Source organism: Coregonus lavaretus, assembly GCF_964263955.1.
Source record: "Coregonus lavaretus genome assembly, chromosome: 31".
In the NCBI taxonomy this organism is placed as follows: domain Eukaryota; kingdom Metazoa; phylum Chordata; class Actinopteri; order Salmoniformes; family Salmonidae; genus Coregonus; species Coregonus lavaretus.
This window is the reverse complement of record NC_140018.1, coordinates 32,010,975-32,030,005: the sequence shown is the minus strand read 5'-3', so window position 1 is coordinate 32,030,005 and position 19,031 is coordinate 32,010,975.

Here is a 19,031-nt window from a genome sequence, read left to right as displayed (position 1 = left end):
AGCCGGATGTGGAGGTTCTGGGCTGGCGTGGTTACACGTGGTCTGTGGTTGTGAGGCCAGCTGGATGTACTGCATAATTCTCTAAAATGAAGTTGGAGGCGGCTTATGGTAGAGAAATGAACATTAAATTATCTGGCAACAGCTCTGGTGGACATTCCTGCAGTTAGCATGCCAATTGCACGCTCCTGCAAAACCTTTAGACATCTGTGGCATTATGCACATTTTAAAATTGCCTTTTATTGTTCCCAGCACAAGGCACACCTCTCTAAAGATCATGCAGTTTAATCAGCTTTTTGATAAACCACACCTGTCAGGTGGGTGGATTATCTTGGCAAATGAGAAATGCTCATTAACAGGGATGTAAACAGATTTGTGATCCAAATTTGAGAGAAATAAGCTTTCTGTGCTTATGGAATATTTCTGGGATCTTTTATTTCATCCCATTAAACATGGGACCAACTTTGATTTTTATTTTTGTTCAGTATATATCTGAATGTCGGCATACATTTAAGATATACAATATACCACACCCCCATTCCATGAATTAAACCTTGACCTACCAGCACCATCATCCACTGTCACAGGACACCAACACCACTTACCCAAGGAGGAGCAATTTACCCTGTACCTATGCTCAACTTACCCCATACCTGGGGTAAGTTGTGCCAAGAGACCACTTTTTTGGAAAAGCTATGTTTTCAAAACTATTTACAGTAATTCAGATTATTTCCAGGTATAGACAACATCCTGAAATATATGTAGATATCTTTGTTTAAAAAAATACAATATTTCCTTTGACGTAGTCAAACTCAATGTAAAAAATGGCTCAACATACCCCACTATCCTATAATCATTGCCTAGAAAGAAGCACCTGTTTGGATTACTTAGAAACAACTGTTTGGTTAATCACATAACATTTTAAACTACAGTGAGCTCCAAAAGTATTGGGACAGTGACATCATTTTATCATTTTTTTTGGCGCTGTACTCCAGCACTTTGGATTTGATATCATACAATGACTATGAGGTTAAAGTGCCAAATTTTCATCCATATCGGGTGAACCGTTTAGAACTTACAGCACTTTCTGTACATAGCCCCCAGGTTACCTTAATGTTCTTGGTCACAGGGACTATGGTGGTCTGCTTGAAACATGTTGGTATTATAGACTCAGACAGGGACAGGTTGAAAATGTCAGTGAAGACACTTGCCAGTTGGTCAGCGCATGCTCGCAGTACACGTCCTGGTAATCCGACTGAATGAATCCGTGAATGTTGACCTGTTTAAATGTCTTGCTCACATCGGCTACGGAGAGCGTGATCACACAGTTGTCCGGAGCAGCTGATGCTCTAATGCATGTTTCAGTGTTACTTTCCTCGAAGCGAGCGTAGGAGTAATTTAGCTCGTCTGGTAGGCTCGTGTCACTGGGCAGCTCACGGCTGTGCTTCCCTTTGTAGTCTGTAATAGTTTGCAAGCCCTGCCACATCTGACGAGCGTCGGAGCCGGTGTAGTACGATTCGATCTTAGTCCTGTATTGACGCTTTGCCTGTTTGATGGTTCGTCGGATGGTATTGCAGGATTTCTTATAAGCTTCCGGGTTAGAGTCCCGCTCCTTGAAATCGGCAGCTCTACCCTTTTGCTCAGTGCAGATGTTGCCTGTAATCCATGACTTCTGGTTGGGGTATGTACGTACAGTTACTGTGGGGACGACGTCATCGATGCACTTATTGATGAAGCCAGTGACTGATGTGGTGTACTCCTCAATGCCATCGGAAGAATCCCGGAACATATTCCAGTCTGTGCTAGCAAAACAGTCCTGTAGCATAGCATCTGCTTCATCTGACCACTTTTTTATTGACCGAGTCACTGGTGCTTTCTGCTTTAGTTTTTGCTTGTAAGCAGGAATCAGGAGGATAGAATTATGGTCAGATTTCCCAAATGGAATGCAAGGGACAGCTTTGTACGCGTCTCTGTGTGTGGAGTAAAGGTGGTCTAGAGTTTTTTTCCCTCTGGTTGCACATTTACCATGCTGGTAGAAATGAGGTAAAACAGATTTAAGTTTCCCTGCATTAAAGTCCCCGGCTTCTAGGAGCGCCGCCTTTGGATGAGTGTTTTCCTGTTTGCTTATGGCCGTATACAGTTCATTGAGTGCTGTCTTATTGCCAGCACCGGTTTGTAGTGGTAAATAGACAGCTACGAAAAATACAGATAAAAACTATCTTGGTAGATAGTGTGGTCATCAGCTTATCATGAGATACTCTACCTCAGGCGAGCAAAACTCTGAGACTTCCTTAGATATCGTGCACCAGCTGTTTACAAATATACATAGACCACCACCCCTTGTCTTACCAGAGGGTGCTGTTCTTTCCTGCCGATACAGTGTATAACCCGCCAGCTGTATGTTATTCATGTCTTCGTTCAACCACGACTCGGTGAAACATAAGATATTACAGTTTTTTATGTCCCGTTGGTAGGATATATGTGCTTGTAGTTTGTCCACTTTATTTTCAAGCGATTGTAAGTTGGCCAATAGTATCAATGGCAAAAGCAGATTAGCCACTCGTCGCCGGCTCCTTACCAGGCACCCCGAACTCCTTCTGCGATATCTCCTTTTCTTTCTACTGCTAATGACGGGGATGAGGGCCCTGTCGGGTGTCTGGAGCAAATCCCTCTCATCCGACTCATTAAAGAAAAATTATTAGTCCAGTTCAAGGTGAGTAATCGATGTCCAGAACCTCTTTTCGGTCATAAGAGATGGTAGCAGCAACATTATGTACAAAATACACAAAATATCACGGTTAGTTAAGAGTCCATAAAACGGCAGCCAACCCCTCTGGCGCAGTCACTGTCACTTGTCCACCCAAGCTTTACATTGTTGTCATCTATCACCCACCAGGTGCCGTTGCAGAGTTTCTCAATGAGCTTGACACCTTGGGAAGCTCATTTCCCGACGATGGCTCACCACTAATTGTACTGGGCGACTTTCATCTCCCGACGCCTGACCTTCATTCATTTCTTTCCACCTCTTTCTTTCCATTCCTTTCCTCTTTTGAACTCACCCTTTTTCAGTTACCTCCCACTCACATTTTCATTTGAGGCTGTTCGCCTACTAATCTCACTGCAACCCCTCTCCATGTCTCTGATCACTACTTTGTTTTCTTTTCTCTCCATCTTTCCTCCAACCCTATCCACTCAGTCCCTACCCAGATGGTAATGCGCTGCCGCAATAATCGCTCGCTCTCTCTCCCACTACTCTCTCTTCTTCTATCTTATCCCCTCTCCCTTCTGATAAATCCTTCAACCTCCCGTCTCCTGACTGCCTCTACAACCCTACTCTCCGCCCTTTTCCGCATCCTTTGACTCTCACTGTACCCTTTCCTCCCGGCCGGCTTGACCTTCCCCTCCCGCTCCGTGGTTGATTGACTCAGTACACGCTAACAGAACAGGGCTGCAGGCAGCTGAGCGGAAATGGAGTAAAACTAAATTTCTGGAGGACATATCATCCTTTCACTGCCTCCTATGTACCTTATCTTCCTCTGTATCCACTGCTAAAGCCGCTTTCCATCACTCTAAATTTCAAGCTTCTGTCTCCAATCCTGGGAAACTCTTCTTCACTTTCTCTTCCCTCCTTAATCCTCCACCTCCTCCCTCTTTGTGGCCAACTTTGTCAACCACTTTTTTTTAAAGATTGACGATATCCACTCCTCGTTCACTCAGCCTAATGAGCCCACTGATCCCACTCCCACTACCCTACGCCTTGACCTCTTTCTCCCCTCTCTCTCCAGATGAAATCCTGTGACTAGTGATGTCCGGCCACCCAGAGCATCTCTGGAGACCTTTTTCCATTCCTCACTCCCTCATCAACTCATCCCTGACCACTGGCTGCATCCCCAAGATGGCCAGAGTAGCTCCCCTCCTCAAGAAACCAACACTAGACCCCTCTGACGTAAAAAATGACATCCCTTTTTTATTTTATTTCCAAAACACTTGAGCGTGCGGTCTCTAACCAATTCTCTCGTTATCTCTCTCAGAACGATCTTCTTAACCAGTCAGGCTTCAAAGCGGCTCACTCAACTGAAACAGCTCTCCTCTGTGTCACAGAGGCTGTCCTCTCTGCCAAAGCTGACTCTCTCTCCTCTGTTCTCATCAGATCCTCCTATCCACCCTCTCAGGGTTGGGTGTCTCAGGCTCTGCAAACTCCTGGATTACATCCTACCTGGCAGGTCACTCCTACCAGGATCTGTGTCTGCACCACATGCTCTCACTACTGGTGTCCCCCAGGGCTCGGCTCTAGGCTCTGTCATATCCTATCATTGCTATGCGGATGACACTCAACTACTCTTCTCCTTCCCCCCTTCTGACACCCAGGTGGTGACACGCATCTCTGGTGCCTGGCAGAATTCTCAGCTTGAATGTCGGCCCACCACCTCAAGCTCAACCTCAACAAAACTGAGCTGATCCTCCTCCCGGGGAAGGCCTGCCCACTCCAAGACCTCTCCATCACGGTTGACAACTCCATGGTGTCCCCCTCCCAGAGTGCATAGAACCTTGGTGTGACCCTGGACAACACCCTGTCATTCTCTGGAAAACATCAAAGCAGTGACTCGCTCCTGTAGGTTCATGCTCTACAACATCCATAGAGTACGACCTTTCTTCACACAGGAAGTGGCACAGGCACTTGACATAATCCAGGCACTTGACATTTCCTGTCTAGATTACTGCAACTTTCTGTTGGCTGGGCTCCCAGCTTGTGACATCAACTTATCCAGAATGCCACAGCCCGCCTGGTGTTCAACCTTCCTAAGTTTTCCCATGTCACCCCATTCCTACGCACACTCCCACTGGCTTCCAGTGAACACTCGCATCATCTTCAAGACCCTGGTGCTTGCCTACGGAGCAGCAAGGGGAACTGCCTCTCCTTACCTTCAGGCTATGCTCAAACCCTACATCTACTAACCCAAGCACTCCGTTCCGCCACCTCTAGTCTCTTGGCCCTACCACCCCTACAGGAGGGCAATTGTTCATATTTTTCCTCTTTTTTTTTTGATATCAATGCCAAACTGAACATGGTTCTTCATGGTAATGACTTTGAAGACTGTAACAAGTTTCAAGTTGATAGGCCATTGTGAAGGGAATTTACAGAGGATTTAAATGGACACGTAAAATCAGATCTTCAGATTTATGAATAACTCCACCATCTCTTAACCAATCCCTTAGCTTTTCTCAAACTAAGTTAAGAGATCTAACATGGGCCTACATACCGATTTGGTGTTATTTTGACTTATGGTTCATGAGAATACGTTTTTCAATGGTTTTCCAAAACTTCCAAGATGGAGGAAAATCTAATCTGACGGACCTTACGGGTCCTTGAGACAAATTTGTTCAGCATTAGGAAAGACAGCTACATACCAAGTTTCAAGTCTTTAGGTCAAACGGGGTGGCGTGTATGAGGGTTTAAGTGAGACTGCTTATAACAACGCCACCTATAGGCCAATCGTTGCCATTCTTTTTACCAAGTTGCTAATGGCCTCTAGTTTCTGTGTGCCAAATTAGAAAGAATTACCAATCTATGCTTGCGTTATTTGACGGTGTCGAAGAAAATGTTTTATCTAAGAATAACAATAGGTTTCACAGCTTTGCTTTGAACCTTTTCACACCAACAAACAGGTGTGATCATTCTACAGTGGACCCTGCAGCGTATGATAAACCGGTTTGATTAGACCGCTTATTTAGAACGTCCAGTTTCAATTGATGCAACAGTCAGCATTTGAGCTAGCCACATAGTTTTTTTTCACAGAAACGTTTTGTACAAACACAGTCCTTACAAGATTATGTCCTGAATGTGACCAGTATATTTTTAGATGCAATGTTTAGACATTCACAGAAGTAGCAACAGCATACACAATCATCCAAATCGGAAAATGTAGAATACATAAGTCCTAGCGCTAACTGAGGGAATCATTGACATAACACAAGCGGTCATATTTAGAGAACTCTCGGCTGAGAGAAACCACAATATTAATTAGCTAATAGCAATTACTATTTATAATTCATCACATCACGGTTGAGCTCAACATTTATCAAAATAATTGAGTAAAACACTTTCTAGAAATCAAAAGTAATCTGACGATGGGTAGTATGTGCACGCCACCATGTTTGTTTTTTCGCATCAACCAAAGATAATAAGAGGAGACACGATGAGTTTGTTCTGGTTGCAGTATGCAAATCCCTGCCTTATCTTAGCTCATTGGTCACCATAGCAGCACCCACCCGTAGTCTGCGCTCCAGCAGGTATATCTCACTGGTCATTCCCAAAGCCAACACCTCCTTTGGCCGCCATTCCTTCCAGTTCTCTGCTGCCAATGACTGGAACGAATTGCAAAAATCTCTGAAGCTGGAGACTCTTATCTCCCTCACTAACTTTAAGCATCAGTTGTCAGAGCACCTTACCGATCACTGCACCTGTACACAGCCCATCTGAAATTAGCCCACCCAACTACCTCATCCCTATATTGTTATTTATTTTGCTCTTTTGCACCCCAGTATCTCTATTTGCACATAATCTCTTGCACATCTAGCATTCCAGTGTTAATACTAATTGTTATTATTTTGCACTATAGCCTATTTATTGCCTTACCTCCATAACTTGCTACATTTGCACACACTGTATATATATTTTCTGTTGTATTTTTTGACTTTATGTTTTTTTACCCCATATGTAACTCTGTGTTGTTGTTTTTATCGCACTGCTTTGCTTTATCTTGGCCAGGTCGCAGTTGTAAATGAGAACTTGTTCTCAACTGGCTTACCTGGTTAAATAAAGGTAAAAAAAATAAAAAATAAAAAAATGCATGTTCCTTAGATAGGAACGCAAACATGTCCAAAGGTATTATTTGTAAGGAAAACAACAATGCAATAATGCAGACGCCAGACAGAAAATTTGCCATTTCTTGGAAGACTGCGCAAATGTCTGCATACTTGTTGTGCAGAAAAAATGGGGAAGGGCTCTCCTCGAAGAGGGAAGTTTGTCCGGCTCAGTAAAAGACTCAAACATAAATTGTCCGCAACACTGAAATGGGCTACCTCTATGTGAATTAATGAGGAGGTGGAACACACCTGAATTCAAACTGTTGTTAGAAAATACAACTTGTTAGAAAATAATTTGAAATTGACAAGTTGAAACACAGCCTACAGATAATTAGTAAGCAGCGCGTGTTAACTGTCCTGTTGCGTAACAATCACATTTTGGAACAGTGAGTGCATTCTGACATCACCTGCTTAAAACAACTCAGGCTGGGGCGACAGTGTGAAAAGGTTAAACCCTAAATATTGAATTTGAATATTTTATTCAATTGAAATTGAATTTTAAAGCTGAACGCAATATTCATTAAATTCAGTTCCAAACCATGAAATATAAGTTACATTTATGAATTCAATTATTCAATTTCTATATATTACAAATTCAAAAATATTGAATTCAACTTCAATATATAAATACAAATTCAAAAATATTGAATTAAAATACAGTTTCTGTTGGCACTGAAATCGCTCCATACACAACCTCAGACTTCTAGGATATCAGAGAGCATCACTCAGAAGAGAGCATCACTCAAAAGTTTCATTCTCAAAAACCAGAACACCGTCACTGATGATAATTTGATTTCTGAGCGATATGACTGGTCTCTGTTTTTGCATCAATCTGCTGTGCTAAGAGCATATTTTGGAGATCAATTGGATAAGGTCAGGTCATCTGTCTGTGGAGTTGCAAGTCAAATTATTAAAAAAGGACAAAAGTCAGAGTCCTTTAGAAGACAAAGTCAGAAGATATCTAAAATGCAGAAAAGAGAGCAGGAAATACGATAGGTGTCATGGATCCAGCATTAGACTAGAACTAGCATGAAATGTCAAGAGCCCTATTGCTGCGGGCAGCATATAATTGATGTTGTATGACATTTACGGATGCAACAGACAGAGAACTCATGCCTTGTTCAGTCTCAAATGAATGCCGCTCCATGAATGCAGATGTGTTCAGATGCCTCCCCAACTTGTCATGATAGAAAATCATGCAATACGGAACCTTGGACTATGTGGACTTAAATATAGGTTAAGATTTATGGGAAGGCGAAAATGGCTGAGGCTGACTTTGGTGTGAGGCACAGACATTAAAATGGTAAAACCAAGGTTGGGTTTTGAGTTTGATGTGATATACAAGCTAATTGTAGAGATGTGGGTATATTATAACTCGAATGCTGTTATACTGTGGCTGCTTTCTAGAGGATGTGAATTGGAACTAATGGAATTTAAGATTTAACAAAAAAATATTGACGGATCTAATGTGTGGCTAGGATAGGATAAAGGATTGATGCATCTGAGGGTTAATAACCTGTCTAGGTTATCTACTGGAGTAGGCCTATCCGATCATATAACAATTGGTGTCACTATCTTTTTGACACCATTTAAACCATGAATCTCATAAAAAAATATTCCGATACACACCGGCAAATGGGTTAGGTGTTGATCAACAGAGTCTGTTGATTCTGCTAGCACACAGTTGGCAGGTTATCACTGGGTTAAACTGATTATAGCCGAAGTTCATCAGTAGAGCCAATATAATAACTGGCTTACGGAATAACTTAAAAAGGACTAAAAAACTAAGAGCAGAAAGGAAAATCCAAGAAAAATATTTTATTTTGATAGATCTGCTGTCAGGATGAAATGGATGCGTTATGTATCTACAGTGCCTTCAGAAGGTATTCACACCCCTTGACTTTTTCCAAATTTTTGTTGTGTCACAGCCTGAATTTAAAATGGATTAAATAGAGATTTTTTGTCACTGGCCTACACATAATACCCCATAATGTAAACGTGGAATTATGTTTTTCAAAATCTTAACAAATTAATTAAAAATGAAAAGCTGAAATGTCTTGAGTAAATAAGTATTCAACCCCTTTGTTATGGCAAGCCTAAATAAGTTCAGGAGTAAATAATTCAAATAAAATAAAACGTTATTGGTCACATACACATGTTTAGCAGATGTTATTGCGGGTGTAGCGAAATGCTTGTGTTCCTAGCTCCAACAGTGCAGTAGTATCTAACAATTCACAACAATACACACAAATCTAAAAGTAAAAGAATGGAATGAAGAAACATATAAATATTAGGACGAGCAATGTCGGAGTGTCATTGACTAAAATACATTAGAATAGAATAGAGTATATACATATGAGATGAGTAAAGCAGAATGTAAACATTATTAAATTGACTAATGTTCCATTATTAAAGTGGCAAGTGGTTCCATGTCTATGTATATGAGCCTCTAAGGTGCAGGGTTGAGTAACCAGGTGGTAGCTGGCTAGTGATGGCTATTTAACAGTCTGATGGCCTTGAGATAGAAGCTGTTTTTCAGTCTCTCGGTCCCAGCTTTGATGCACCTGTACTGACCTCACCTTCTGGATGATAGCGGGGTGAACAGGCCGTGGCTCGGGTGGTTGATGTGCTTGATGATCTTTTTGGCCTTCCTGTGATATCGGGTGCTGTAGGTGTCCTGGAGGGCAGGCAGTGTGCCCCCGGTGATGCGTTGGGCAGACCGCACCACCCTCTAGAGAGCCCTGCGGCTGCTGGCGGTGCAGTTGCCGTACCAGGCGGTGATACAGCCCGACAGGATGCTCTCAATTGTGCATCTGTAAAAGGGTCTTAGGGGCCAAGACGAATTTCTTCAGCCGAAGAGGCGCTGTTGCGCCTTCTTCACCACACTGCCTGTATGGGTGGACCATTTCAGATTGTCAGTTTTATTTAACCTTTACATAACTAGGCAAGTCAGTTAGGAACAAATACTTATTTACAATGATGGCCTACACCGGCCAAACCCGGACGACGCTGGGCCAATTGTGCACCGCCCTATGGGACTCCCAATCATAGTCTGTTGTGATACAGCCTGGAATCGAACCAGCGGGTCTGTTGTGACGCCTCAAGCACTGAGATGCAGTGCCTTAGACCGCTGCACCACTCGGGAGCCCAGTTATGTATACACCAAGGAACTTGAAGCTTTCTACCTTCTCCACTGCGGCCCCGTCGATGTGGATAGGGGCGTGCTCCCTCTGCTGTTTCCTGAAGCTCAGCTCCTTTGTCTTGTTGACATTGAGGGAGAGGTTATTTTCCTGCCACCACTCCGCCAGGGCCCTCACCTCCTCCCTGTAGGCTGTCTCATCATTGTTGGTATTCAGGCATACTACTGTTGTGTAGTCTGCAAACTTGATGATTGAGTTGGAGGCGTGCGTGGCCACACAGTCATGGGTGAACAGGGAGTACATGAGGGGGCTGAGCACGCACCCTGTGTTGGGGATCAGCGAAGTGGAGATGTTGTTATCTACCTTCACCACCATTTGCTTAACAAGTCACATAATACAGTGCCTTGCAAAAGTATTCACCCCCCTTGGCGTTTTTCCTATTTTGTTGCAATACAACCTGTAATTTAAATGGATTTTTATTTGGATTTCATTTAATGGACATACATAAAATAGTTCAAATAGGTGAAGTGAAATGAAAAAAATAACTTGTTTCAAAAAATTCAAAAAAATTAATAACGGAAAAGTGGTGCGTGCATATACACTGCTCAAAAAAATAAAAGGAACACTTAAACAACACAATGTAACTCCAAGTCAATCACACTTCTGTGAAATCAAACTGTCCACTTAGGAAGCAACACTGATTGACAATACATTTCACATGCTGTTGTGCAAATGGAATAGACAACAGGTGGAAATTATAGGCAATTAGCAAGACACCCCCCAATAAAGGACTGGTTTTGCAGGTGGTGACCACAGACCACTTCTCAGTTCCTATGCTTCCTGGCTGATGTTTTGGTCACTTTCGAATGCTGGCGGTGCTTTCACTCTAGTGGTAGCATGACACGGAGTCTACAACCCACACAAGTGGCTCAGGTAGTGCAGCTCATCCAGGATGGCACATCAATGCGAGCTGTGGCAAGAAGGTTTGCTGTGTCTGTCAGCGTAGTGTCCAGAGCATGGAGGCGCTACCAGGAGACAGGCCAGTACATCAGGAGACGTGGAGGAGGCCGTAGGAGGGCAACAACCTAGCAGCAGGACTGCTACCTCCGCCTTTGTGCAAGGAGGAGCAGGAGGAGCACTGCCAGAGCCCTGCAAAATGACCTCCAGCAGGCCACAAATGTGCATGTGTCTGCTCAAACGGTCAGAAACAGACTCCATGAGGGTGGTATGAAGGCCCGACGTTCACAGGTGGGGGTTGTGCTTACAGCCCAACACCGTGCAGGACGTTTGGCATTTGCCAGAGAACACCAAGATTGGCAAATTCGCCACTGGCGCCCTGTGCTCTTCACAGATGAAAGCAGGTTCACACTGAGCACATGTGACAGACGTGACAGAGTCTGGAGACGCCGTGGAGAACATTCTGCTGCCTGCAACATCCTCCAGCATGACCGGTTTGGCGGTGGGTCAGTCATGGTGTGGGGTGGCATTTCTTTGGGGGGCCGCACAGCCATCCATGTGCTCGCCAGAGGTAGCCTGACTGCCATTAGGTACCGAGATGAGATCCTCAGACCTCTTGTGAGACCATATGCTGATGCGGTTGGCCCTGGGTTCCTCCTAATGCAAGACAATGCTAGACCTCATGTGGCTGGAGTGTGTCAGCAGTTCCTGCAAGAGGAAGGCATTGATGCTATGGACCGCCCGTTCCCCAGACCTGAATCAAATTGAGCACATCTAGGACATCATATCTCGCTCCATCCACCAACGCCACGTTGCACCACAGACTGTCCAGGAGTTGGCGGATGCTTTAGTCCAGGTCTGGGAGGAGATCCCTCAGGAGACCATCCGCCACCTCATCAGGAGCATGCCCAGGCGTTGTAGGGAGGTCACACAGGCACATGGAGGCCACACACACTACTGAGCCTCATTTTGACTTGTTTTAAGGACATTACATCGAAGTTGGATCAGCCTGTAGTGTGGTTTTCCACTTTAATTTTGAGGGTGACTCCAAATCCAGACCTCCATGGGTTGATACATTTGATTTCCATTGATAATTTTTGTGTGATTTTGTTGTCAGCACATTCAACTATGTAAAGAAAAAAGTATTTAATAAGATTATTTCATTCATTCAGATCTAGGATGTGTTATTTTAGTGTGTTATTTTCCCTTTATTTTTTTTGAGCAGTGTATATTCACCACCTTTGCTATGAAGCCCCTAAATAAGATCTGGTGCAACCAATTATTTTCAGTAATTCAATAAGTTAAATAAAGTCCACCTGTGTGCAATCTAAGTGTCACATGATCTGTCACATGATCTGAGTATATATACATCTGTTCTGAAAGATGTATAGAATAGAATGTAAAGTGCTGGTCCCATTTTTTCATGAGCTGAAATGAAAGATCCCAGAAATGTTCCATACACACCAAAAGTTTATTTCTCTAAAATGTTGTGCACAAATTTGTTTACATCCCTGTTAGTGAGCATTTTATCCTTTGCCAAGATAATCCAACCACCTGACAGGTGATCATTAAATCAAATCAAATCAAATGTTATTTGCCACTACAGCAGGAGTAGACATTACAGTGAAATGCTTACTTACAAGCCCTTAACCAACAATGCAGTTTAAGAAAAAAATTAAAAGAGCAAATAATTAAAGAGCAGCAGTAAAATAAAAGAACAGTAGGGAGGTTTATATACAGGGGGTACCGGTACAGAGTCAATATGCGGGGGCACCGGTTAGTCGAGGTAATTGACGTAATATGTACATGTGGGTAGAGTAGAGTTAAAGTGACATTACACAGGTGCACCTTGTGCTGGGGACAATAAAAGGCCACTCTAAAATGGGCAGTTTTGTCACACAACACAATGCCTCAGATGTTTCAAGTTTTGAGGGAGTGTGCAATTGGCATGCTGACTGCAGGAATGTCCGCCAGAGCTATTGCCAGAGAATGTAATTAATTCCTCTACCATAAGCTACCTCCAACGTCGTTTTAGAGAATTTGGCAGTACTTCCAACCGGCCTCACAACCACAAACCACGTGTAACCATGCCAGCCCAGGACCTCCACATTCTGCTTCTTCACCTGTGGGATCGTCAGAGGGGAGTGCTGAGGATTATTTATGTTTGTAATTAAGCCCTTTTGTGGGGAAAAAACACATGCTGGTTCTGCCCAGTCATGTGAAATCCATAGATTAGGGCCTAATTAATTTATCTCAATTGACTGATTTTCTTATATGACCTGTAACTTAGCAAAATCGTAGAAATTGTTGCATGGTGCGTTTATATTTTTGTTCAGTATATATAAATGACTGGACTGTTTGTATTTTGGAGTTAATGGGTTAAAGATATGTATAGTAACCCCAGGTGTCATCAAGGCCAAGGGTGGCTATTTGAAGAATGTCAAATATTAAACATATTTTGATTTGTTTAACACTTTTTGGGGTTACTACATGAATCCATATGTGTTATTTCATAGTTTTGATGTCTTCACTATTATTATACAATGTAGAAAATAGTAAAAATAAAGGATTTGCATTTTAATGAGGGAAATAAGTACAGTGGGGGAAAAAAGTATTTAGTCAGCCACCAATTGTGCAAGTTCTCCCACTTAAAAAGATGAGAGAGGCCTGTAATTTACATCATAGGTACACATCAACTATGACAGACAAATTGAGAAAAAATAATCCAGAAAATCACATTGTAGGATTTTTTATGAATTTATTTGCAAATTATGGTGGAAAATAAGTATTTGGTCACCTACAAACAAGCAAGATTTCTGGCTCTCACAGACCTGTAACTTCTTCTTTAAGAGGCTCCTCTGTCCTCCACTCGTTACCTGTATTAATGGCACCTGTTTGAACTTGTTATCAGTATAAAAGACACCTGTCCACAACCTCAAACAGTCACACTCCAAACTCCACTATGGCCAAGACCAAAGAGCTGTCAAAGGACACCAGAAACAACATTGTAGACCTGCACCAGGCTGGGAAGACTGAATCTGCAATAGGTAAGCAGCTTGGTTTGAAGAAATCAACTGTGGGAGCAATTATTAGGAAATGGAAGACATACAAGACCACTGATAATCTCCCTCGATCTGGGGCTCCACGCAAGATCTCACCCCGTGGGGTCAAAATGATCACAAGAACGGTGAGCAAAAATCCCAGAACCACACGGGGGGACCTAGTGAATGACCTGCAGAGAGCTGGGACCAAAGTAACAAAGCCTACCATCAGTAACACACTACGCCGCCAGGGACTCAAATCCTGCAGTGCAAGACGTGTCCCCCTGCTTAAGCCAGTACATGTCCAGGCCCGTCTGAAGTTTGCTAGAGTGCATTTGGATGATCCAGAAGAGGATTGGGAGAATGTCATATGGTCAGATGAAACCAAAATAGAACTTTTTGGTAAAAACTCAACTCGTCGTGTTTGGAGGACAAAGAATGCTGAGTTGCATCCAAAGAGCACCATACCTACTGTGAAGCATGGGGGTGGAAACATCATGCTTTGGGGCTGTTTTTCTGCAAAGGGACCAGGACGACTGATCCGTGTAAAGGAAAGAATGAATGGGGCCATGTATCATGAGATTTTGAGTGAAAACCTCCTTCCATCAGCAAGGGCATTGAAGATGAAACGTGGCTGGGTCTTTCAGCATGACAATGATCCCAAACACACCGCCCGGGAAACGAAGGAGTGGCTTCGTAAGAAGCATTTCAACGTCCTGGAGTGGCCTAGCCAGTCTCCAGATCTCAACCCCATAGAAAATCTTTGGAGGGAGTTGAAATCCGTGTTGCCCAGCGACAGCCCCAAAACATCACTGCTCTAGAGGAGATCTGCATGGAGGAATGGGCCAAAATACCAGCAACAGTGTGTGAAAACCTTGTGAAGACTTACAGAAAACATTTGACCTGTGTCATTGCCAACAAAGGTTATATAACAAAGTATTGAGAAACTTTTGTTATTGACCAAATACTTATTTTCCACCATAATTTGCAAATAAATTCATAAAAAATCCTACAATGTGATTTTCTGGATTTTTTTTCTCATTTTGTCTGTCATAGTTGACGTGTACCTATTATGAAAATTACAGGCCTCTCTCATCTTTTTAAGTGGGAGAACTTGCACAATTGGTGGCTGACTAAATACTTTTTTTCCCCACTGTATTTGACCCCATCTCAATCAGAAATATTTCTGGCTCCCAGGTATCTTTTATACAGGTAACGAGCTGAGATTAGGAGCACAATCTTAAAGGGAGTGCTCCTAATCTCAGTTTGTTACCTGTATAAAAGACACCTGTCCACAGAAGCAATCAATCAATCAGATTCCAAACTCTCCACCATGGCCAAGACCAAAGAGCTCTAACAAGGATGTCAGGGACAAGATTGTAGACCTACACAAGGCTGGAATGGGCTACAAGACCATCGCCAAGCAGCTTGGTGAGAAGGTGACAACAGTTGGAAGAATGGAAGAAACACAAAATAACTGTCAATCTCTCTCTGCCTGGGGCTCCATGCAAGATCTCACCTCGTGGAGTTGCAATGATCATGAGAACGGTGAGGAATCAGCACAGAACTACACGGGAGGATCTTGTCATTGACCTCAAGGCGGCTGGGACCATAGTCACCAAGAAAACAATTGGTAACACACTACGCTGTGAAGGACTGAAATCATGCAGCGCCCGCAAGGTCCCCCTGCTCAAGAAAGCACATATACAGGCCCGTCTGAAGTTTGCCAATGAACATCTGAATGATTCAGAGGAGAACTGGGTGAAAGTGTTGTGGTCAGATGAGACCAAAATCGAGGTCTTTGGCATCAACTCAACTCACCGTGTTTGGAGGAGGAGGAATGCTGCCTATGACCCCAAGAACACCATCCCCACCGTCAAACATGGAGGTGGAAACATTATGCTTTGGGGGTGTTTTTCTCCTAAGGGGACAGGACAACTTCACCGCATCAAAGGGACGATGGACAGGGCCATGTACCGTCAAATCTTGGGTGAGAACCTCCTTCCCTCAGCCAGGGCATTGAAAATGGGTCGTGGATGGGTATTCCAGCATGACAATGACCCAAAACACACGGCCAAGGCAACAAAGGAGTGGCTCAAGAAGAAGCACATTAAGGTCCTGGAGTGGCCTAGCCAGTCTCCAGACCTTCATCCCATAGAAAATCTGTGGAGGGAGCTGAAGGTTCGAGTTGCCAAACGTCAGCCTCGAAACCTTATTGACTTGGAGAAGATCTGTAAAGAGGAGTGGGACAAAATCCCTCCTGAGATGTGTGTGCAAACCTGGTGGCCAATTACAAGAAATGTCTGACCTCTGTGATTGCCAACAAGGGTTTTTCCACCAAGTACTAAGTCATGTTTTGCAGAGGGGTCAAATACTTATTTCCCTCATTAAAATGCAAATCAATTTATAACATTTTTGACATGCGTTTTTCTGGATTTTTGTTGTTGTTATTCTGTCTCTCACTGTTCAAATAAACCTACCATTAAAATTATAGACTGATCATTTCTTTGTCAGTTGGCAAACGTACAAAATCAGCAGGGCATCAAATACTTTTTTCCCTCACTGTATACAAATTGAATCATGATAAATGTAAAAGCCGACTCGGTCCTACAGTGCTTTTTTAAATATAATTACCTGCATAGACAGATTTGTGTTTCTTTCTAAATTATGTCTAAACAATTCAAAAAAAGTATGTCTTAACATGGAACCCTTTTTGGTTCCAGGTAGCACCCTTTTTGGTTCTAGCTAGAACCCTTTTGGGTTCTATGTAAATTCCTGTGTGAAAAGGGTTCTACCTGGAACCAAAAGCGTTGTACTTGTAACCAAAAAGGGTTATCCAAAGGGTTCTTCAATGGGGACAGCCGAATAACCCTTTTAGTTTCTAGCACCTTTATCTCTAAGAGTGTACTTGTTGAAGTGATTGGGGCGGCTGTCTCTTTCACATGCATATGTCTGCATTTCACGCACGTCTTCTGTGTGCAGAGAACATGCTGCAGCTGTCTGTTGTTTATCAGTAGTCCCACTGGGTTCTTTAATGAATATCTCTGTGTCTGCCAGTGTGCATAGGGCTGATAATCAGGTTAAGAAGCACAGGACTTAACAGGGCCTCTATTTCTGCATCAGTGTCCACGTCCTAAAAGGCACCCTTTTCCCTATATAGGGCACCACTTTTAACGAGGGCCCATTAGGGAATAGCGTGCCATTTGGGACTCAGCCAGTGCTACTGCTACGCCCCAGGCCAAAGAAGCGTCAGCACCAAGAATGCAATTTCATGGGTAGAAAAACAAGGGTGACAGGCTTTACCATACCATTGTTTCCTATACAATTTCAGAGTTTCTTATGAGGTTGAATTCAGCTTGGCATCTACCACGGTGTCTCTTGTGTCAGCCAAGCCATGTCACTATTGTTGAAGTGTTTGCTTTGTTGAAATTGGCTTGGCACTGCAACGACTAAACACTCAATCGCCATTGGCGATAATATATGGCCTGTTCTACGTAGCTTAGTTATCTTCAAAGCAGTTTACACCATGGGTCTGAGAGTATTTTGCACTTCTTACTTTATGTGGCCTATCTATATGAAGCTCTTGACTGGATCCGGAATCAACAATAACAAGTGTTGTACCTGGGAAATGAATCATCCATACGAACCCCCACCATTAGAAATGGACAACAAAATGTATGATTATTAGACACCTCTAGCTGAGGTAATAAACAACAATAAGGTGATAGCACTTCAATGAATTACAGCTTCTGAGAGCTATGTGTGTTATTATTTTCCTATTAGTTTATTCAATCTTATTGGCACTGGGAGATGACAGGGAGAACGCTAAATAATGTTGCCCTCCTCTTCCAGGGGCACGCAGAGGGAAGGAGATGCTAAACAGAAGATAATAAATACAATGAATGCCTCTTAATTAACTCAATGAATAATTAACACATTCACGCAGTGGCTCAAATGTGTGTTTTGGAGATGAAGATAAAATATTCCCCCCCAATAATGGCTTATTCGTTGGGTTTATTGAGTAATGCAGATGTTTTAATGGAGAGACTTTGGAGCCGGAGGTGAGATTTGGTCGGGTTGGGATATGGAGCAGAGCTAGAGGGTGGCGGGTAGCCTAGCGATTAAGAGCGTTCGGCCAGTAACCGAAAGGTCGCTGGTTTGAATCCCTGAGCCGGTTAGGTGAAAAATATTTTGGTGAGCCTTGAGAAAGGCACTTAACCCTAGTTGCTCTGGATAAGCGTGTCTGCTAAATTACTAAAATGTAAATCTAATAGGGGGAATGGGCTGAGCAGTACTGAGCTGCCTTGACAACAGGAGGACAGACAGGGGGAAAATGACTTAACGGGCTGATACTGTAGATTATAACTAATTACAAGACTTGAACCAGTAAGTGAAACAAAACAAGTCCTCAATGGCAAAATCTACACTGAACAAAGATATAAATGCAACAATTTCAAAGATTTTACTGAGTTGCAGTTCATAAAAGGAAATCAGTCAATTGAAATAAATTCATTAGGCCATAATCTATGGATTTTACATGACTGGGATACAGATAGGCATCCGTTGGTCACAGATACAGATACCTTTAAAAAAAAGTAGGGGCGTGGATCAAAAAAACAGTTCCGTATCTTTTGTGACCCCTATTTGCCTCATACAGCACGACACATCTCCTTCACATAGAGTTGATCAGGCTGTTGATTGTGGCCTGTGGAATGTTGTTCCACTCCTCTTCAATGGCTGTCGAAGTTGCTCGATATTGGCGGGAACTGGAACACGCTGTCTTACACGTCGATCCAGAGCATTCCAAACATGCTCAATGGGTGACATGTCTGATGAGTATGCAGGCCATAGAAGAACTGGGACATTTTCAGCTTCCAGGAATTGTGTACAGATACTTGCGACATGGTGCCGTGCATTATCATGCTGAAATATGAGGTGATGGTGGTGGATGAATAGCACAACAATGGGCCTCATGATCTCGTGACAGTATCTCTGTGCATTCAAATTGCCATCGATAAAATGCAATTGT